Source organism: Thunnus maccoyii, chromosome 15 (assembly GCF_910596095.1).
Source record: "Thunnus maccoyii chromosome 15, fThuMac1.1, whole genome shotgun sequence".
Classification (NCBI taxonomy): Eukaryota; Metazoa; Chordata; class Actinopteri; order Scombriformes; family Scombridae; genus Thunnus; species Thunnus maccoyii.
Genome location: NC_056547.1, coordinates 9,732,137 through 9,755,159, shown reverse-complemented (window position 1 = coordinate 9,755,159; position 23,023 = coordinate 9,732,137). Strand labels below are relative to the sequence as shown.

The window sequence follows — 23,023 nt, the reverse complement described above, 5'->3', positions numbered from 1 at the left end:
CTCAGAGCCGCTGGGACTGACAACTGAGTCAGAGATCCCATCTCTCATTTAGCCGGTCAATATCCGATCCGGGCAGTGATGATCCCCTGTAAATCGAGGCATTAGCCTTATATTCACCTGTGGCACAGTGGGAGTGATGGCCTGCTCACACATCTTGAAGCGTCACGCTCACACTGCTGTGGCACCAACGGTAATTGGAAAAAAAAAAAAAAAAAAGGAGGAATTGTCTGTTGAAAGTGTGCTTGTCTTTTTTTTTTTTTATTATTAAACATTATCTATTGAGAGAAATGATATCACACATTGCACTCATTGCACCTGTGAGCTGCCCTATCGAACCATCACAAAGTATATTTGCACAGAACATACAGTAACATCTATGTAAAGTAGATGTTCTAGCCAGATAAAGTATTTGACTATGATTAGCGATTATCCAACCATCCATTATCTATACCTGCTTATCCTGTGCAGGGTTTTGTGGGGGGCTGGAGTCGATCCCAGCTCTTACTGGGTGAGAGGCAGGGTACAACTGGACATGTCGCCAGTCTGTCACAACGCTGACGCATATAGACAGACAACCATCCACACCTGCAGGCAATTTTAGAGATGCCATCTTAATTTATTACCTATAAGTGGAGCCACCGTGCACTTTCAGAAACCTTAAAAAGAAATGACGCTGCTGCATGCAATCTACTGATTAGAGGGACGTTTATCACAGAATAATCTTTAAACCTGTATTGTTTTCAGCAGAAACAAGTAGTGAACACAACACTGACATATCAGCACCTTTTAAGTTGATATGTTGAACTTATTAGCAAACAGTTACTTATTTCCACATCCAGCAGTTACGGAGCAACATTATCAACCATTCGGAGTCGTGTTTCTGTCCACCTGGTGAATGTAAGTCCAATATTCACTCTCTTTTAGCTCTGTTTTTGCTCTCTATCAACTCCTGAGGGAAATATCTGGCTCTTTTAGCTGCTAAATGCTCCACTATGTTCACCAGCTAGTCTACAGCTAACTGTGTCTGTTTGCTTTTTAGAGTTTTTTTCTCTGAAAACAACACAATGAGAGAAACAGAACAGTAAAGTTGCAGCCGGACAGCAAAACAATGAGCTGAAATTCACTTTAAAGTTCCTTAAAGCCGAGTAGAGCTGCAGAATCGCTGGTTCATCACCATGACAACGCCTCTCACGTTACACCCTGTCATTTGATAGATTGTTATTATGTGAAGTATTGATTATAGCCACTTTAATAATGTTTAATTATTTAGTTAATCGAGTTTAAAAGTTAATTCTTGACCTTGGAAACAGCAGTTGACAAAACAATCTCACCTTAAGCTCCATTTAGTGGCTTTTTCTCGTGTTAAAGCGCTTTGTAAGAAAGGATATTTGAAAACATACATTTCAGACAACTGGAGAGAAAGTCTGCTGATAAAGATTATGTGAAATGATTAAAAGCTCTGGAAAAGCTGCTATATGAACCTCAAGGGGGATTTTTGTTTTATGGTTTTCTTTCCAACAAGTGTGTTACCTGTTTTTTTTGTCTGTGGCTGCTTTTTCTGAGAAACTGGTGACCAGGTTGGTGTTTTTCCAGACACCTTCATGCTTCTCGCAGCAAGGGGACTTCTGAATTTACTGACCTTGTTAATTTTCCTCTCCATTTTAGCTAATCATACGGAGCTTTTATCCCTGCTTTATACAATATTTAACTATGAAAGAATGAGCTATGAAATGACTGTAGGGTGTATTCTTGTTCCATTAGCTCTTCTCATAAAAAAAAGCACATCAAACATTTTAGAAAAGACAAGATAATACAGACTAAAGGGTTTTTTGTATTTGCACAAATTGAAATCAGAAAACAACAGCTTGCACAGCCTGAAACCATCAAAATAATCACAAGAAAAAAAAACAACACCATCCAGGAGCAACAGGATATGAAATATTCAGTTCACACTTGTGAAACAGCAGAAATTTGAGAGTTTCTGTTTTGCTGCCTTCAGTTCATTGAGTTTTCCTTGCCGGGAGCTGAACCTGCAACTCGTCTCACTCTACTTCTGAAACCTTTTGGCAAAAAAAAAAAAAAAAAAAAATCTGCAAAAAATGTCATCCATCTTTTGAATTAAATCTGCTTTGAACTGCCTTTTCTTTCATTTCCCCTCTGACTGAATTTAGTTTCTCTTTCCTTTTCAGATGGACAAAAGTGATTTTGGCGCGGCGATAAGATTCTCTATCAGATGCAATGTGAAACTCTGAGGATGACAGAGACATGTTTTTACACTATGTGATAAGACAGGGCCAGATAGCATCACGCTGCACTGTGAGTGATGCTTTTACAGACAGAAGACTAAAGGATTTCCTCCTTCATCCACTCTGCTGCTCTGTTATGTAATGTGTTTGTATCAGTTGTAACTGCAAAGAGTCTGCGGCTTTCTTGATCTAAATGAGTTGTGCTATAAACAAGCTTCATCCTCATCAATAATGGATTCGCAGTAAAAACGTTTGTCGTCCCTGCTCTTCAGGACCGCTCTGTCTAACCCGACATCCTACCAGAACAGTTATGCAACACGAGGCTGATAAGCAAAATGCCACAGACAGGCAAGATGGCATTCTTCAAGATGGAGGGGACAATGGCCCCTATCAGGCCCCTTCCAGACCCGCCTGCCCGAACCTCAGCCTTCCTGCCAGGCCCGGGCCCTGACATTTTGATTGAGCACACTGGGTCGGTGGCAATAACAAGCCACCGCTGAGATGTCGCTGCTGATTTGGGCAGCGACTGCTGTCCTGTGACTTTCACTCAACCATGGGAGGGATAGGGGCACTTTAATCCCAGCCATTACTCTCAGTCGGCTGGCTGGGACGCTGACCTTTTCCGTTCGTGTTGGTTTGGAAGTAAATGCAGATTAGGTGCGGTGGTACTGAGCAGGAATGTGACAGTGATGGCTGGCAGGTGTGAGCTGAGCCTGCAGGTTGCTGAGCACCGGATGAGAGAGTTTCAGGCAGGTGTAGCGTTATGTAATAAAACATAATGTTGAATTTGTGCTGACTGCAGACTCTTAAAATAGTGACTATGCACCAAATCTGATCAGTTCATGTCAGAGACAATATAGGGAGAGAAACAATTAGTGTATGCTGGCTAAGAGGATAAGATAAGCTACTTCTTATCTAAGTAACTAAACACTAAATTAATCATGTGTTCACACAGAGAGGATGAATTTCACTAAAATGGGAGATTTTAGGTTCCTCTCAAGAAATCTGCATATATTTGTGCAAAACAATATCTCTACTTTTCAGCATTACTGATGAATTATGTTTAAAAAATGTGTGTCAGACTCATTAAAAGGGGAATTCCACTAATTTTACACATCAAGATCAGCTAAACTCTTCAAACTTAGTCTACTTATAACATCAGTGTTTACTAAATCTCTTAATTAAAACCAGCTGCACCTCAAATACTAGTTCTTATGTAGAGATGAGTTGTATATACAGTATTTATATAATATTTACAGCCACTAACTGACAGGTGGAACTGCTGAGTAAACAAGCTGAACAACCAACTAATATCTGACTTGTTTAGATTGAAAGTAAAAGAGGTTGGCCTACGATGGAATATGGTCGTCATACGTGACCTGACACAATATAATGATACACCTTAAATTAAAAAACATGATTCCCATAACATTCATAACACACATATTCCTCCAGGTATGCACATAAATTAAATAAAGTCTTCTGCACATTCACAAAGACTCGGCAGTTGTTTATTAAATTTAAGCCCCTAAAACTGTTAATGTTTGGAATTTTTGTTGCAGCTTGTGATGCTATCGTGACTTTCTGTTTATATACTTGGTTTCCTTTTAGTTGGTTTCCTATCGACCGATTTACTCATTACGAAAGTATTTACTCGAACAGACCTTTCTTAAGTTGTAAAAACTGATTTTGAAACTAATTTCTAGCTACTAAGAACTTCGGAAAGACGTAACGCACCAACTTAGTGATGCATTTGCAAACAGCTGGTGCTGTTGGGATCCAATACTCTCCATACTAGGGACTAAAAGTCAGGATATCTTGACCTCTGGTGCTTAGATTTTAACCATTCGTTTGTGTTTTTCTAACGAGTCCCCCCATTTAATGAACGTGTTTATCTTAACAGCTGGAGTGGAAGTTTTAGATCTGATATTTGTACAGAAAAACCTGTGATTGAGGAAAACAATAGTTGGAAGATTATATGTAATCAATATACGCGTCCACTCGTCATGTTTCCGTAGAGGAACAAAGATTATAGTCGATGTCTATGAATCCTTCTACTCTTATTTATATTTCACCCTGTAGCATTTTTTCAGTGGGGGGATTTGATCCTATGGGAGGCTGATTAACTTTATTGTATTTATTTTCATCTTCCTGAGAAAAATGTCTTTGGTCTCACTTGGAAGAAGATGCGGTGGTATTATAACAACATTGTACAGTTGGGAAATGTCTAAACTAGTATCTTTTCTTCTTCTTCTTCTTAGAAATAGGCGGTGGGTGGGTGGGCAGATTGTGGGGTAAAAATAAAGAGCAAAGAGAATGAGTCACCGTTCCCTCAATCCCAGTCTGGATAAAAATACATCCACATAGACACACGTACATGCATACGCTTCTCCACGCGTGGCTGACATTACATAAGCTGGAGCGTGGGAGGTGTGATGCGAGGCATGTATAATTCATCAATGTGGGACTGAACTGAGGGGTAGCTCTTATACCCAAGTGAGCCCCCCTGAACACATCACCAATGTTTTGGTTGGATTTAATGCTCCAACTTGAGAATCAAGACTCGAGGGTTGAATTGGTCAGTTGCAGCGGTGAGTTTAAAACTGACAGACGGCCCAGAGGCTTCACGCCGCAGCACAGAGCGTATACATATTAAATATGACAGAAAAGTGAGGAGAAAGATCCGATTTTCATAGCGGTGGAGAAGATGTGGAAACAGGAGGATGTTCTGAAAAATATTCCTGGAGTAGGAGGTGGAATATAAACCAGAGTCAGTTCAATTTAAATTCAACTTAAAGCTGCATTAACTGATTTGCAGAAACAAGCTGTGAACACAACACTGAAATATTATCACCTTTTACGTTGACGGCAAACTAGTTTTGCATACAGTTTTGCCTATTTACACATCCAGCACAAGTGGAGAGTCATAAGCCTTCATTTGCTTTGTGCGTCTGATCACCTGATCAATGATAATTAATTCCTCATGTCCAATATTCACTCTGCTTTTGGTTTCCACCGACTCCCGAGGGAAACATTTGGCTCCACAACAGGTTTTAGAGCTTTTTTGATTAAAGGATAAAGTTTTCAATTTTCTACATTTTTCTTATTGTCAACAAATCTCACATGCAGAGCCAAACTCACGATGAATCGATCTACTTACAAATATTGTTTGTGTATCCAAAGCCTGATATATCTGATTCCTCTGTGCTATTGACCATAAAGTATTAAAAACACATTAGTGAGGCACAACGTTGCACTGGGTGATGTGTCTCTTCGCCTCAAAGAGTATGAGGAGCTGGAGAGTTGGGTGATAATGCTCCGTGATTTGCTGCTTTAATTTAGTTTATTTCAAACTATAAGTTCATAATAATAAACATTTCAAACATAAAAAAACAGCCATCAGTAACACAAAATGCATGTCACATACAATGATACACTTACTATCAATACTGCTTTCCAGGGAGTCCTTTATAAGATATAAGTAGATAGATAAAAGTTTAAAATAATCTAAACAATATTATAAGTATTATTGTTTAATGGCTAATCAAATGGTAAATGAACAGATTTTTTATACTTCCAGAGGCCTTGCACATAATATAATTGCTGTTCTTAAAACTAAGGGCTGTGAATCATCTCTTTATAAATAGTTCAACAAAAATGTTCACAGCAAAAATCCAGACATTCAATTATCTTTTATTAAAATTAAATCAACTACATAATAATGTCAAGTAGGTGTAATGTGAAGTGCTGGGTCAGGTTTCTGTTTCTGTTTTGTCCACAGGGGGCGCAAGAGTGCTGAGAACAACAACAGCTGTATGAATCTCAACTGCAGTTTCCTCCAACTGTAAACTAAAGCTCTCATAATATATCCTTTATATTATCCAGTATATATGCTGTATTACCTTAAAACAAATTTATTTTTCAATGAGAAGACAGCAGTGGTGTCAAGGGAGCAGTAAATATTTGAGAGAGTGTTTTTTTTTTAATTAAAGTTAGTTATTTTAAGTAAACTGCTTAAAATCTCATGTTTCCAGTCTACAGTAAATAATTTATTATCAGTTAAGATGAAGTTGCTTCACTTGAAAAATATTTAATTTGATATTTAGAAGAAACTCATTTAAGTTAAACTATGATCAGATTTATTTGAGGGTGATGAGAAGGTTAACACGATTTAATATTATGATTTAGTCACGTAGGTTGATATCTACACACTGACGGGAAGTGCTTAAAGCATCATGTGTGACGCTGATAGTAAGAAGTACCCGGCTTTCACACACTCTTTGGGGAAACACTGTGTTTCATGTGTCAACAACAGCAGCCAAGAAAGTTTCATTTCCTCTTGACTGTCAGATGAAAACCAAACCAAAACAAACCAGTTCAACCACCCATTCCCAAATCAATGAAACCGTGCAAAAAACAAAGCAAAATAAAACAATTCAGACCCACTAAAACAAAACCAGACTGTTCTCATGCATGTGTGTCGAAACTCTAACTAAACACTATATTAAAACTGCAGCCAATGACGAAAGAGTCATAGTAAGGTCGACCATTTACTGTCACACTTCTCGTTCACTCGTACATGCTGTGGTGAATGACTCAGTGAGTGGCAGGAGAGAGATGAGAACTTTGTCATCTAGTGACTTGATCTGAAATCTTTCTGCCTTCTTGCCGGATGTTTGTATGATGCCAGAGCAGGGTGCTGTGAGAAAGGTTTGCTCTCCACACTGAGCAGCTCGAAGAACTCTGATCTGAGCGATTGGTCATCCAGAATCACATAAGCTTTGATGTGCACAAATACAAATACATTATTCTGCAAAGCACAAATAGTGTTTTGTTTTTTTTTACGAATATTTGTTTTATACAAATATTTTAAAAATTATTTGTTTTCGGGAAGAAGAAAAAAACATGTCAAATACCAGCGCTCAGGTCAGCTACATCGCTATCTCAGTCTCTCTCCTCTGCTCTGCTGTTACGTCTATGAGCAGGTCTTAACGAGGGGAGTCAACATCCACCTGCTACATGACGCACTTTTCCTAATTTGGACATCACTCTTGTTTTGGGAGTGTTCCCCAGAGATAAAGCTGAGCTACTGACACATGTAAAGTGCTCCCAAAGGACTCCCCATAACCTGTTGTTCCCTTTCTCCTCTCCACAAAGTTAGGTTGTAAAAAAATAGGCAATAATTGAAAAGTGCAAAGCAATAAACGCCCTTGAAGTTCCTCCCTACACGTTACACGCCGTGCTGTCTCTGTGTTATGGGTGTATAAATAGATAGAGGTCTGTCTGCAAAATTATTTGTATTTGTATTCAAATACAAATACAAATAATTTTGCTGCCTCAACAAACAAAGATACAAATACAAATACTGGGCCCTCTGGACATCCCTACTTTGGTGTCCTTGTCCTCGGCACTCTTGGGGTAAATCTTTGCGAGGCAGATCTCTGAGCATGAGCGACTCTATTGACTTGGACCGCAAACTTCTGTGCAGCTTGTTCTAACAACAGCCATGTTAGAGTGATCCTCTCCTTTCCTGCCGTTCTCTTGTGACGGTGAAGGAGCCTTGGCGGTTTGAGGTGATGGGTCGGGATGCATGGCCGCATCATTATAGGTGCTGTCGCATTCAGAGGGCTTCATGGAGGACTTGCAGTCTTTGGTGAAGTGGATGATCGAAGAACAGCATTTGAATATATATTCCTTTCTCCTTGAGGGAGACCTTTCTGTCATTGAGGAGTTTGTTTATGAATGTTCTGCATTTTCTGAGAGGATGAGGTTTGTTGTGTAATAGGCGGTTCTTATCAGGGTCGTCTTTGGTTGTAGAAACATCCGTTTTGTGCACTGAGATGGGTTTGTTGGTGTTAAGGTTTTTCACAATGTACTTGACTGGTTTTGTGGGTGCTGTGGTGCGGCTTTGATGCATAAAGCTAGAGTTGTTTCGCTTCTTTGTCTCATAGCACACAAAGTCACAAAAATACTCAAGGGGAGGAAAGTGACCGTGGTCCTGTTCTTTGTACCGTGACCCAGAAGACACCCACTTCTCTTGAAGCCCATATGGAAGCTTATCAATGATTGGGCCAATTCCAAATGAAGTATCCAGATATGACAGGCCGGTGAGATAACCGTCTTCTTTAGCGCCTTGGATCTCCATAAACAAATTTCCAAGTTCACATAATTTGCATAACTTTTCAATGATTTCAGGGGCAGCATAGCACTCAAGTAGTCTCCCCCATGTTTTGTGTGAAGCCAATTCGGGGTTGACCACATGCACTGATTCCTTTCTCAGCCATTTAGTCATGAGGTCCAATTCTTAGGTTGCTGTGAGGTGAACTTCACCAGCTGCATTGATGAATGAGGAGTGCCATTCATGGTAAAGCCTTATTATTAAATTGGCACATTCCTGAACTGACAAGGTCTCATTATGCCAAATACTGTGCAAAAGGCTCCACCAGAGGTGGTGTGCTAGCTGAAGGAGTGTATGACTGAGCATGTACAGTATGTTCATGGTGGAGTCTGTTCTCCTGACTTCAGACTTCATCTCCACTCTATTCAGATCAGGTAAGTTTGGTGCAGCTTTTTCAGACTTTGGCTTGTTTGGCAGTTGAAACAGATTGGACATATTCACTGGTGCTTTCAATTTTAACCTTTTTTTCCTTCAGATTTTCCAGTTTAATCTAAAACTTGCATTGCTTCAGCATTTTCCAGCCAACTCTGTGTCTATCTTTACTGTTTCCAATTGATTTTGAGCATCTCTTGTGATCTTTTCCGCTTCTCTGGCAGCCTTTTCCATTTTCAGTTTAGCCTCTTAACTAGCATATGATGCTCTTATCTTGGCGTCTGCTTTAGCTCGGGCGCCAGCCACACTTGCCAATGATGCTGATGTTCTGTTGCTACAGACGACTTGCTGCTTGTGGCCATCTCGACCAGTTCAAAACCTTTTCACGGTAGCGTTCCTGTGCAGTGTGTTGAAACTCTGACTAAACACTAAGTTAAACCACAGCCAATGGAAAGAGAGACACAGTAAGGTTGACCATTTACTGTTAATTGAATTCAGATTGTACATTGCGTATATCTGTGAAACCAGAAAGCCATTAGACAGGAAGTGACTAAACCCAAAGTGAATGTTAAACTGTGAAGTTATCAACTACTTATATTTAAATACAAATAGTTACCAACAATAATTTAAAGTAGAAATTTTAGACATAGAAGCTAAACAAAGACAATAAAGACAAACAGTACCTGCATTCACCAAACTCTGTCGCAATAATTTGTTGTATTCAGTTTCTTAACTCAGCCTGACCTGAATGTTGTCTGTAGTTTCTGCTCTCAACAAACATCAACAAAGCCCTTGGTCTCCCCTATTAAAGGAGAATTCTGCTTTATTACAACTTGGATCTTATGTTGAAATGGACCAAAAACCATGAAAACCACCAAATAAAAAAATTAAATTCAAATTAAGGGGACAATTCAGGGGTGTTTTTTCATGGGTTTTGGTCCATTTAAAGGGTTTTTGGTCGCGTTTAGTTTTGTGTTAGTCTTTTCACAAAAATGACTTTGTTAGGTTTATGGAGAGATCATGTTTTATGTTAAAATAAGTACTTTGATAAGGTTAAGAGACTTTTGTTGTCATGGTAACAGTGATAACCATGTGATCAGACCCAAACTCATGCGGAAGAGAAAATACAGACAAACAGTAAAATTATTACCTAAATTGTCTGTTGTACACATCTGTTGCAGTTTACAGTCCAACTTTCTGGTTCAACATTGAGCTTCATACTTACTCTAAATTAAATTGTTTTACCTCTAAATAAAGTGTTTCTTTGCCCCATCAAACTTCGAGTTGCAGCAATGTCACCATGTTTCCAGATCACAGCAATTAACTTGATACATTTTGATAATAACCGAAAGAAATGAGAGCAAAAATTACAAAAATAAGCCCCAAACTTTAATAATAAACCAGAATTTTCCATTACTGTTATACAAACTTTAATCTGTAACACACAAGGGTTTTATCTCCAGCTCAAGCTCAAAACATTTACCTTCCAGGTCTCAGACAACATTTAATTGATCAATAAATTGGATTCTGGAGGTTTCCTCAACACAGTGGCCTCGGGGTCTCTTTGCTGTCTGATTTAGGCGCTGCTGTACTGCTTTGATGTTCCCCAGAGCCTGTGCACACAGGGACAGTAGAGGGTTATTAATGCAATGTGTAAACCATAAGTCAGCTGATGTATGAAATACCAGGGGAGCTGCATCCGGCTCCTCCTCTCCTCCCTGACTAATGAAGCATTTTTCCGAGCAAACTGAGTGTGTTTCTTTGTTTCCTGTCCTTTTTCTTCTTCCCCAATGAAGGGTCTAAAAGTAGCAACAATACAGCTGACATCTTTTTTCTTCTCCTTCCTCCCGCAAAATGTTTTCCAGGCACTTAGAGTGCAAACAAGCGGAAAGTGCCGACACAAGACTTCATTTTAAAGGATGGAATAACCACTTTATATAGTTGTTCCTTTAAAAAAATTATTGAATATTGTATTACACAAATTCTATGATGATTTGTGATTACTGTTAGGTGCTTTCATGGTGCTTTGTCATACTTGAAGTATAAAATTAGAGTGAAAAATTGCCTGGGAAAATTATTTCAGGTTGCATACATTTGCTCATGTGATGCTTTCTATAAAGAAGCAGAACACATGCCAGTATTTAAATCGCCTTTTTCAGTTTCGCTTCAGTTTTCCCCGAAGTAATCTGCAATCTTTTATAAGCTGGGCCACATAGACAGGATTTAAGAAATAGTGAGGTGACAAGCCAGTGCAATACCCCAACACCCTGAGAAAGTTTCACATTATTTTCATGTTTTCTGATTTTTTTGTGCCTAAAATCAGTTAAAACTGAGCCTAAAAATGATCAAAATCAGCATTAAAAACGCATTAAGTGTCTTTTTTTTGTGTGTTTGACACAAAAAAGTGTCCTCAACAACCCTGTTTACAAGCACTGCTATCAGAATACAGTTTCTTATAGTTTTTTAGCCACAGTATATTATTCTTTAATATTTTTTTAGCCCACCCTGGAAAGGAATTATTGCATTTCTGCTCCTTCTTCTCCTCTCAAAGTGGTGCATTAACAAGGACCTGTCATATAAGCTGACACTTAAAGTATTTTCCCTTATTAGCACAGCCAGGCCTTCCCAACAGCAGGGATTTTTCCCTCTGTGGTAACGTCACTGGAAATGTTGACACAACACCAGGCTTCTCCCTGAAACACTCCTCTGCTTCAGGATCCAGGATTCCAGTCTGGCCTCCCTCCCCGATCCCACATCCTACTCAGCGATGCTGTCAAGATGTCGACACAGCTCCAACTCGTGTGGTACCCCGGCCTGCAGGTCAGTTTCTGCAGCTGAATGGAAACTCCGCAGGACTGTAGTAATTCACTGGCACCGTCTTGAGGCAGTGACTCAACGCAGGGCAACAAAATCCCAGAGAAGACGGATGTTGGACATGCTTTAAAGAGCAGCTTAAAAAACATTTTATTTTTTTCCCTTTGGACTATATGTGGATCACTTGGGAACAGTTAAAAAAAAAAGGGAATTTATTTTTCCTAAGGGCTCATTTTGCAGGGCATCGAGAGCTGGATTGAGGCAGTGGGGACACAGAAACGAAGTTTACCTCAGCTATACTTTTCCGAGAAATGCTGCATTTAAAGACGGCATCATGCAAGGTGATTTTCTCACCAGGGATTAGTGTAGGGTGTAAGATTGTTTCACTTAATGCAGTCAACAAAATCTTTTCACTTCGGCTCCACTGATTAAATATCATAACCACATACTGTACGATGCTTAAAGAGGGTCTTAGAAGTGGCTTTAGTTTGAGTTGATTCCAGCTTAAACCGAGGAGATTTACACAAACTTTAAAATAGATCTAAATGTCAGCTTTATTCACACATTTCACACACAGTTTGCATAATCTTACCTTGCATATGTGTAGAGGTGAAACAGAAGGCAGCTGCTACTCTGACTTGTCATCACGTATTCACTGCACGGCACTGCGCAATGCACAGCCATGATGGATGACATGGGGATACGGTCAAATGTGCTCTCTCTAAGGGCCAACAATCACACCCTCACACACATATACACACACACTGTCCTTCCTGCTTTTTTTTTTTTTTTTTTTGATAAGCATCTCTGGATTGGTGCCCAGCTGCTTTGGGACGGTTTTTATGTTCCCTACTGTATGTGCCAGAAGATGTCTGCAGGACATTGAGTGTTCATGGTTTAGTTTATTTATATGTACAGTATGTGAGGATTCTGTTTGTGCAAGGAAACATGCATAACATACCTGAACACATTACACACACATGCATCTACAATATAAGGAATCTTTCAGAGGTTTAGCCAGCATGATCTGATTTGAACCTGATTTAATTTTCTGAGGAAATTTCAGTTGAACTTTACTGGCTGGGAACTAAAGACAAGTTAATTTCCAATGATTCAGATCTCTTCTCCTCTAAGAGTTTGCCTTTACATAAGATACAATCATTTTTTTGCCATGCATGACTCTATGGTCAACGCTGGTCTGTTGGTCAGATGGTTGGTTGAGACTTAAAATATCGCAACAACTATTGGATGGATTGCCATGATACTTTGTACAGACATTCATGGTCTCCAGCATGAATCTAACTGACTTTGTTGGTCTCCTGATTTTCCCCTCTAGCGCCACCATGAGGTTGGCATTTTGGTTTTGAGTGACTATTGGCTGGATTGCCATGAAATATATGAAGATATTCAAAGTCCCCAGAGGATAAATTGCAATAACTCTGGTGATCTCTGACTTTTCATCTAGCGCCACCAACAGTTCAAATGTTTAATTTGTCCAATACTTTGGTTTATGATCAAATATTTTCAAAACTCACAACATTTACATCAGCTGTACTTTGTGTAGTGCTAACTAGCAAGTGTAGCATGCTAACACACTAAAATAAAATGGTGAACATGGTAAACATTACCTGCTAGACATCAGCATGTTATGCTGATAGTTCAGAGCTGCTAACGTGGCTGCAGACTCTTAATCTTGCTTTTATTTAACCTTTGCTCAACCAGGAAAGTGCCATTGAGATTAAAAATATCTTTTGCAAAAGTTTCCTGGCTAGAACCCTGAGTTACAGTTAAGAGAAAATATGCCACAAATTACATTTAAATGTGATTGGCATGCTATTATATAGAAGATGTAAGGAAACATTGCAGATGTCAACTTTATTCTCTGAATGGATTGCTTACTTTGAAACTGGGAGTGGATGAAATAATTGTTCAGGGAAAAAACTTGATCAGTTTTGCTGACTGATACAGTCAAGGCGGCGAAGGCCCAGAGCTTCTATTTCTGCCTCTTGGACCAGAAGCTGGTTCGATGGACTGTCAGATGGCGTGTGAATGGAGCTTTGAGCCGGCATTGAGAGCTGAGAGTGTACTCAGCGCTGTACCCTTCAACACAAAGAGACAGCTCTTGTACGGGGATGCCTGGTGTTGTTATTGTAGGCTACGGCTTGAGAAGGCAGGAGTGCCTCTTTGACCTTGAATTCATCTAGTGGAGCTGATTGTTCACACGAAGTAATGAAAACTGACTCACATTGTTGCTATTCAGCCGCTGACAACTTGCACATTGTATTGTGCGACCTGGGTGAGAGCTTACATCCTATTTTTGTTGGATTTTTATTGAAGTTACACAGGACATGGGCGCGGCCACGCTTTGATGGATAGCCATAAATAACGGGATCGTGTCAGTGCAGGTAGTAAAATGTGGTGAATGTTTAATTTGTTTATCAAACAACACTGTGGTGAGCCATCATTGCGGAGAGATGTTTCCCCTACTGGTTATTTTGAAATCCCTCTTAGGAACAACATTTCTGGACACTGGAAAGAGGTCAAGTCGTTAATAGTGTGTATGAACGAGGGTTAAATCAACCAGTCAAGTCATGTGGTTGGAAAATGTCCTGTTGCCCAAGCGCTGTGTGTGTGTGTGTGTGTGTGTGTGTCTGTGTGTGTTTATATGTGTGTGTCTATAGCTGGGTGGGGGGTGGAGTCTGAGTGGTTGCCCAGGCAACAGCCTCAGTTATGTAACATCATATGGTGCGGTGTAAACAAAGCATCCAGCAATGTGTACACCCCACCTTTTATCAGAGCTGTGGAGAATATATGGAAACAGATATTTTGCTGTAGTTAAATTTAAAATTGCAACCTATTTCCATTCATGATGCAAAAACTCCCCCACTTTTTATGGATACAAATTACACAGAGACCAGTGGACATTATAGCCTCATGATTTACCTTTTACAACCATGCATGGCACCTCTAATTGAAAATCCTGAAATATAGTTTGTTTGGGAGGCGAGCAGCTGTTTGAGCTGCGGTTCGGGATTCTGTAATGGTGCTTAACTGGGAAACCGTCCACTGTGATATGTGTATATGTGAGGGCTTATCTTCATAGGACAGCTTGAGTGCCTGAACCATTGTCCCGTATTTATATAGGGTGTTTATGACCAGTTCCTTGCATATCTGCAGCAATAGGAAACGTACTGAGAAAAAGGGATAGAAGGACGCCACCCTATAAATACTTCAGCAACATCAATCTTTATCCAAACGCCTAACTGTGAGCCAAGAGAAATAGGACACTCAGGCATTCCCTTATGAATACTCTCTTTCTTTGCAAGGTCGCGTTCAATAAATATCTATTTTTGATACTGAGGGAAACCAAGTCAGAAAAACAGCACAAGAACCCCCCACGAACATGAGTTACAGAAGGACACAAACAGAGAGGCCTTCCCCCCCACATAAGAGGCTATTGTTCAGGGGACAGTTCTGCTGGGCAGCTGTGCTTATTTTCTGTAACCACTCCAGGATATTAATAGCCTCGCTGCCATTCGCTAACACTGCTGTGGGGACAGTTGAGGAAGTCCCCTTCTTTAATATGACCAGTGATTATATTGCTGCGCTGACAAAGGTCTAAACGACATGGCAGAGTTTGGGAGCTGCCTTTTTGGTCAAGAAAATTCCTCCAGATACTCGGAGACATCTCGTCAGTCTGTATAGTCAGATTTACTGTATCTACAGAAACGTGATAAGGTGTCAAGACAAATCAAAAATTTACCTCAAAAGGGATTTACAATCTGTACAACACATAACATCCTCTGGTCCTTAGACCCTCTGTTCAGATAAGGGAAATATCCCAAAGACATCTCAAACAGGGAAAGTGAAGAAGAAACCTCAAGAAAACCCACAGAGGAGTGAGTCCTCTTCCAGAACGGACAGACATGCAACAGATGTCCTACTGTATGTACAGAGTAGACAGAAATAACAATAGTAACAGTAGACTCATGAGAAACTGGGCTATAATTTTATACAGCCAAATTCTGCATTTGGCAGGCCTGAGAACTAAATGTTAGAGTAGTCAAGTCTACACATCATTCATGGACAGAAAAGACAGAATTTTGAGCAATGTTGTGTAGGTGGAACAAATTGATCTGGATGATTTATTTGATGTGCAGATCAAACAAGACTTGGAGTCGACAGCCATGCTAGCAGGTCTGTGAGACTGTACTTAGCCACGGCAGTGCTGCTTTAAAAATTCAAATACATTGATTTTTTAGCAGGTATAATGTTTACCACCCTCACTATCTCAGTTTAGCGTGATAGCATTTTATCATTTACTAATTAGCACTAAACACAAACTACAGCTGATGGGAATTGTCATTGTCAATGTCAAGTATCAGTCAAAGTAAAATCTGAGCTGGTGATGATACTAGAGGAAAGCTCACGGGATCAAATATATTTTAAATAATGCTACGAGGGGACTTGAATGTGTGTACCACATGCAAAACATTCAGTTGTCATAAAAATTTCACTCAAAACCACAAATGTCAACTTCATTATAGGACACCATAAACGTCATTATGATACTTCGTCTGAGAACCACTAATGTATGTACAAAATGTTTGTGCCAATTCAACTTCTGGATGTTGAACTATTTCACAGGATAAATGAAAACTGGTGGTCTGCTGGTGGTAGATAAAAATCAAGAGATCACCAAAATAATTATGATTCATCCTCTAGTCATGGATGTCGATACCAAATTTCATGACAATTCACTCAATACCTGTTGAGATTGATGACCAAAGTCAGTAGGATTCATCCTCTAGGATCATGAATGTCTGTACAAAATTGTACAATTGGCAATCCAGTTCAGTCTGGACCGAAGTAGTTAAAACCCTTTAACATAGACAAAAACACCAAGATTCTTGGCTTGTCAAAATCTGAGAGATCTCACAATCGTCTCTGTTAGTTGATCAAACGGTGTCTGTGTCTGACAGAGCCGATGATCAGCAGTTTATTCTGAGTTTAGAGGCAGGAAGTTATGTGACATCCAGTCTTTCACAGCAGTCAGACGAGCCTCTGATTTACCAGCAATGGTGCGATCGTTTGCCTTCATGAGCACGTACAGCTGAGTATCATCAGCGTGTTAGCGGAAATTGAATTCAGTGACTGACTTTAATTTGGCTGAGAGGTGAAATATCAAGAGACAAGCAGAGGGCCAAGAACAGAGCCCTGAGGTCCAGATCACCTCTTCTTCATTAAACACTTCCAGAGAAACACCACATTTCTGCTTAACCTTAAAGACACAAATGTATCTTGTCCAGCTGCAATCACAAAAAAAACTCTGATTTGATCTGCACTCGCATTGACTTTGGCTAAGAGAGTGGCAGCTGAGGGCTCAATTAATAAACAATTGTTCTATTATTGGCGTTGCATTAGCTCAAAGCAAACAAGCTGTCTTCTTAGGAAAAATGTGGTTATGTAAACAGGTTTTAACATCACACACTGCAATGCATCTTGCACTGAAAAACCAAACACATCTCAATTTTTATGTGGGTGTGCAGACAGCCTGACTTAAAAAAAAAAAAGAGCCAAGTCTCATAGAGAAAACTGAGCAGCCTCTGTGATAATGATAACCATCATTCATTCATACAAAATAAACCAACATACAGACAGAAATGCTGCATTAATGTTCAGATCTCTTTGTGGAAAGACAACCTCTTGCAAAAAAAAAAAAAAAAAAAAAAGTTCCACTATTCAAATGTGCCATTTTAAGTTGTTGTAGCAGAAACAGGTGAGTCATAAAGCTCAACTGAGCCAGGAGTCCCACTGTGCAGTCTGCAGGAAGCTTGTGATATGATGGTGGGCGGCTGTCACACAATCACTTATTAATGAGTAGATTTGCTTCACTGCAGCAAAGTTTTCTTTGGGTGACAGTGTGTTTCTCAGAGCTAGTTTGCAGCAACTGCAGCTACTGACTCGATATATAAAAAAAAAGAAAAAAAATGTAAAAACTGTTCAGGCTGCAGTTTAGTTTAAAAATCTGGGTCATCTGTTCTCACACTAAAATTGTTTCCAGTTTAAATTAAATTAATAAAGCCTGTCGATAGCGTGATGCATTCTCATTCAAGTAGATATCTTTCAACGTTAGTCTTTTTAGTGCCAAAGACCCTTTTTTTGTTACTTCCACTGCAGCTCAACAGGGAAACACAAAGAGGGAATGCTGCTTAAGCCTCATATAAGCTGCAAATCAACTTTTAAATGCATTTTTGCACAAAACGACTGTATTGACGCACTGTGGATTTTGGCCTCCATCACTTACACTGAAAGCACATTTTAAAGGCATCTTTTAATAGCCAGTATGAACAAGTGAACCCATCCTTTAACATTTTTTCATCACATGTTACTGTTGCTCTGCTAACCAGGTGCTGCACATGGAACCGGTTGCCAGGTGAAAACGTTTGATTTATTTACGCATTTAACCGAGAGCTATTTCTGTCTATATGGCAAAAAATAGCATGGCCTTTTTGGTTCGGTGATGTGTCATAGATGGACTCACTCACTCTCACGGTCGCCATAATTTAAGGGATATAGACAGAGGATAAAAATTAGATGCACTAGTGCACCCAGGCAACCATTGCAGGAGGTTATCCCAGAAAATATCCACCTTAAAATACTAAATAAAATAGATATTCACAAATAATAATAAACAATAGTTGCTGCAAAAAATTCCATCTTACCACCTTATATCAGTAAGTCTAAAACCTTACTTTTTTAAAATGACAAAATCTGTCATCTTGTTTATCAGAACTTTCTCTAAGTGAGTGGGATGTGAAAACATGCTGCATTATGGGGTGGCCTTGATTCATGGCACTCTCACATATTTATTAAAAGAAATGTGAAAATGAGCAGGAGTTAAAATTTCCCTCCCCTGCTGTTAGATCTTTTTGTCACTTTTTGTCACTTGTTAGCAGAAAAAGCTACCGTGGAAAATGTGAGTTGGACACTGGGGAAATACTAACGTGCAAAAAGTGAGAGTAATTCAGAAAGGTCATCTGAAACGCCACCTTACTCATTTGATTCCACACTATGTATTCACATATATACGTTGTAACCAAAAGATCTGTACATTTGGAGTAGTTTTCCAACTGATCAAATACACAAATCTGTGGTGGAAGAAGTCCTCAGATCCTACACTTAAGGAAAAGTACCAATACAGCAACGTGAAAATACTCCATTACAAGTAAAAATCCTGCATGAAAAATCCTACTCATGTAAAAGTATATAAGTATTAGCAGCAAAATATACTTAAAGTATTAAAGCATAGTATTCATTTGGTCCCTCTGACTGGCATATTACCATATATGACATCATTAGATTATTAATATTGAAGCATCAGTGTGCAAGCAGCATGTTACTGTTGTAGCTGCTTGAGGTGGAGCTAGTTTGAAAAATGCTAACTGTTTGCATCAGCTAATATTGGCTCAAGTCCTTGTTTAAAACATTAAAGATTGACAGCAATTATGTGTTTTGTATTTTGGTGGCACAGAGACCTTTACAAAAGTTTTTTGCAGTCAAAAAATGTTATCATATTACTGACAGAAAAGTGTATTTTCTCTGGAGATATAGTAGCTGCTTTAGCCTGACTGACAGTTGAGCTAACAGGGAAACACAATGATAATAAACTGGTTTTGCTAACTGACAGACTGTAAAAATGTTGGCTGTGATACTGAAGAAAACATTTAACATATTTCAGCTTCTAAAATGGTCAATCTATATGACTAAAGGTGATCTTTACACCTGGAGGTAAGTTTTCAAGCTGTTCACATACAAGGTGCTGCAGCTAACTAGCTTAGCTCATAGCTAGCTAGCTAGCTATGCTACAAACTGACATTGCTAGCTCGTTAAACAAGCAAAGTGGAAAGACAAAGATGTGTGTTTATGTTTGAGGATAAGAAGACAGCTAATATTTACTGCTTTTCACAGTTCAGTGCTCTTTTGTGGTTGTTTTAAACCAGTTTGTTTTGAGTTAGCTTCCTCTCACCCTTAAAATGGTGTGATGGTTACTTCTTTAATAAAATTAAGTTGAAAATGAAATGTTTGATTGGCTATATACATAAAAAAACCTTAATTCAGGTAAAGGCATGGACAGGTTGGACACAAAATGCATTTGACACAAGAAGCATTTGAGCATTCATTTAGCTATTTGATTATTGATTAATCTTCAGATTTTCTCAATTAATGTATGTGTAATTTGCTCTATAAAATGTCTGCAAATAGTGAAAAATGATCTTCACATTTTCTTGTTTTATCCTACTGACAGCCCAAAACCCAAATATATCCCATTATACTATCATAGGAGACTAAGAAAACCATAAATATTTCCATTTGAGAAGTTGTTGCCATTTTTGTTTTAAAAATCACTTTTAACAATTAGTTGATTATTAAAATTGTTAGTTTATTTTTTATGTTGTTCAACTAAATGATTATTTGACTAAACTGTTTAAGTTCTAATTAATGAATTCAATTAACTATATTTATTTGTCAGGGACCATGTATAATATACATGTATTATTGCAAACAAACAGAAGAGATGCTTTGTTCTTTTAGCTAAAACTACTTTCCATCTGCAGTCAATACAAAATACATTACAGAAATATATTTATTATTATATATGCTGTATACATTTAGTTAATTTCAAACACCATGCAGACATTTTAATGGTTTTATGTTTTTTTTTATAACTTGGTCCTAATTTTATTCTGCCACATTTTTCATATGATATATTTTTATGTTATATATGTACAATTTTATATAATTTTTAAAATGACAAAATAAAAATTAAATACTAACTGCAATGTACAATAATAATAACCATAATTTAAAAAAAAAATTACCTACCTTACTTTTATTAATTGCTCCAATTTTATATTTTACATAATTTCATGTAGTTATGTTGTGGATTTATACTGTATTTATGTATCCATGTATTCATGCAAGGCTCTGTACAGACTGTGGCAACAAATTTCAAGCTATTTAAATAGCAGATATACAAAATAAACACCAGAACATGGTTATCTGGGAGGACAAATCCCATAAAATAATCCTTTTCGTGCAGTGTTTTTGAACTGTAGTTACATCAGTGGCTGATTAGCATCAAGTGGAGGCTACAGTTCACCCATGTTTTTGTTATTTACCACCACGGGCATCAGTGCCGGTGCAGAAAGGCCCACTGTTATGTCCCTGCTGCGGGTTTGTGCATGGGAAAGCCCGGTCGGTAGTGGCGGAGGGGCACAACGTGACCTGACAACAAGGAACCTCCGGGAAAACCGTCAGTCCTAAACTATGTGCCGAGGAGAGGGCGGGTGGGGGTCCGCCTAGGGGGGGAGGTTTACGACAAACGACGCGGCATGCGGCCACTCGTTTTCGGACAAGAAACGACTCGTACCGCGAGAATTAGGAGGAGGCTTAATTTTAACGAACATGGATCCAGACCAAGACAAATTTATGGTTCTGCTGTTTTTAAAACAAGTTATCAGCTATGCGACTGCGACCGTCGGGAGCCCCCCGCTGCCCGGAGAGGACACCCCGTGGCTGGGAGGCGGAGACGGGACCCCCGTTGACGTCAGTGGGCCTGTCTGTTTCCTGCAATAGAAAGTGAGAGACAAGGTGAAGGGAGAAATACAGAGCCGTATCCCCCCCCTCTCTTTCTCCTTACACTAAAGGTGTGTTACAACCCTGACACTAGCTAAAACTGCACCTGTGAGTATGAATAAATTCAGTTTGAGTGCGCTTGTTTTGTTTTCCTGCGTGTGTTTTTGAGTGAGAGCCGCTTGCCGGAGCGGGGTTTCTGTCACTGTGATATAGGTCGCTCTCGGTAGCTGCAGCGCCTCAGAGAGTCAGACATGCTTCTATCGCTTTTCCACCGTGTGTCTCTCGTCCGGGGTTTTGGCCTGTCGTTAACTTTAAACGGTCTTTAAAGTCTAGTTAAAGCAAGGCAAGAGGTTGCGTAGCTGGCCGGTTTTGGCGCAGTGTTGTTTTTGTTGTGTGTGTGGACTTCTGCAGCAAACCGTGCAAAAAACCACCGAGGAGAGGCAACTTGTGCTCCTCTACGCTGCGCTCTTTGTTGCTCCGTTTTCTTTTAAAAAATTATTGTGCACCGTTATAGGTAAGCCAGAAGCTATTTCTGTCAGCTCGGGTACCTCTCATGTGTTCACTGTCATCGCTAATGTTGTGATTAAATGTGCATGTGTGGAAAGGGCTGAAGGGGAGCCGTCGCGGCGGGGGTTTATGTCGGATGAACGGGGAAGTGTCCCATTCGAGCGCTGTTCCAGAGACAGTGAGGGGTTTTCCCTGGCTCCTCCCTCACTTACAGGGCGTTCACGTGTTGCAGCAGGCACAAAATACGCTATTCCCACGCATTGTTTTTGCTGACTTCATTCCATGCAGCTATGCCAATAATTCCCTTCCCTTTTAGCTGTGTTTACCATGACTGCACCAGATGAACCTCACTCTCACTCACCCCCCCTCAACGCCTTCTGCAACGTGGAGCAAGAAAAAACATGTTCAGCATCGCTTTATGTTCATATGTTATGATTTTTTACAAGCTTTCAAATCATGCCACACAATCAGATTCCCGTCACAGTGCGTGTATCGTCGCTTTCCTGCTTTTACATAACGCCGGTTGATGATCCTCAGGTGTGAATTCATCATTAGTCACCTGCCTTTGCATTCCAGCCTGACTCGGTTAGGACATAGCGTTACAGCGCAGCTTGAGTCACCGGTATGCTTTTTTTTTTTTCTTTCTTGTGTCACTTGGGTGTTTCCTCAAATATCAAACACACATACATACACACACACACACACACACAAACACACACACACACATAGATGCAGGCAGGCAGGCAGGCTGGCAGACGGACTGACAGACACCCCAGGGAAAAATGCGCACATCTCTCTCCTCCCGCCTCATCCGCGCCGTCGAACCTGCACCAAAACAAAAAAAAAATGCATTGTGCATCATTGACTGAAGCAGCCAGGTGAGAAGCTCTTCATGTTTCTGTCGTGTGACTTGAATGTGTGTGTGTGTGTGTGTGTGTGTGTGCTTTTTTTTTAATGTGTGTGTGTGCGCGAACCCGGTGCAGCTATAAGGCTCCCGGCCGTGCACAGCGAGTCCACCGAAATCCACCGTAAGATGATGTCATTGCTCTAGCGCCACATGTACCAACTGTATATGGAGAGAAAAACCATCATCCAGTTGTAGTAAGTGTTATGTAATAATGGTGAGGGGGAGACAAAAGGCTGATTCCTTAAGCACTGCAACGTGCATTGCACTGGCATGGGTAAGAGTTGTCGTTGGGGGGACCATGGGAGAGATGATGCAAGGGGCAAGAAAGCATAAAAAATATATATTGATATGAGATATTTA

The 23,023-nt window shown here is 39.7% G+C and overlaps 1 protein-coding gene across 5 annotated transcripts in view; it reads left to right on the top strand.

The window, feature by feature from the left end:
• Nucleotides 1–19,042: 19,042 nt before the first annotated feature.
• Nucleotides 19,043–23,023, top strand: part of hivep1 (HIVEP zinc finger 1) — a 58,566-nt gene continuing 54,585 nt past the window's right edge. Inside the window, exon 1 of one of the 5 annotated variants that reach the window (XM_042436207.1) lies at nt 19,043–19,401. The gene's annotated coding sequence lies outside the window, so the exon portion shown is untranslated. Of the gene's footprint in view, nt 19,402–21,070; nt 21,358–21,787; nt 22,379–22,437; nt 22,635–23,023 lie in introns of those variants that run through there. The other 4 variants (XM_042436204.1, XM_042436202.1, XM_042436205.1 and 1 more) reach the window with 4 other exon arrangements.